Raw genomic sequence first — 773 nt, 5'->3', positions numbered from 1 at the left:
ATGATTATAATAACAGCAACAAGATCGTAACACTGAACAAACTTCATAACACAGAAGTCACCTTGCGAACACGGCGAGAAAACGTGCCCTTTTTCTCGCGAGGTCGAGCAAACACGACACAATGAAAGCGGCAATTATTCTCGATGTGCAACCAATTCGTCTCAATTAGAGCGAATAATTAAATTGTTCTTTTCACTTCCACAAATACTCATCAGCATTACTGATGCATAAATTAAGTGATTGTATGTTGCACTGTCAATAAACGTCAAACGCAAAAACATTACTAAATGAATCGTTGCTGGCATCACGATCCAACAAAATTGATGATTATGTAAATCGCAGACCACAAACTACAGAATTTTGCCATAGCTTGTTGCAAAGATAAAGGTTCTCGTATCTGCTCCAAATGCCATTTCTTAACCACACTTCCAACACCACAGTTACGTGACGTATTGTCTCATGTGACTGGCAAAGAGCATGACGTCACACGCATCTTCCCCTCCCACGATCGTGATTCATCCTCCCTCAGTATGACATGCTTGTCCGTTTTCTATGAAATCGGAGCTCTCTTCGCAAAGTCACGTTTTCTGTAGCGTTGGAGGGCAGGCTGGTGTAATTTCTCTGGATTGTTATGTTATCTTTTCACTCGCCTTTTTCTTTAGTTTTCATCTCTCCCTCTTTGGCTTCAGCTCTTTTCTTTAGTTTTGCATTTTTTACAATTTTCCCTCTTTCTCTTTTTCTCACACGCGCGCACCTCTTTTTTATCTAAAATG

The sequence above is a fragment of the Penaeus monodon genome, chromosome 34 (genome assembly GCF_015228065.2).
Source record: "Penaeus monodon isolate SGIC_2016 chromosome 34, NSTDA_Pmon_1, whole genome shotgun sequence".
In the NCBI taxonomy this organism is placed as follows: Eukaryota; Metazoa; Arthropoda; class Malacostraca; order Decapoda; family Penaeidae; genus Penaeus; species Penaeus monodon.
Note: the sequence above shows the minus strand (reverse complement) of the source record.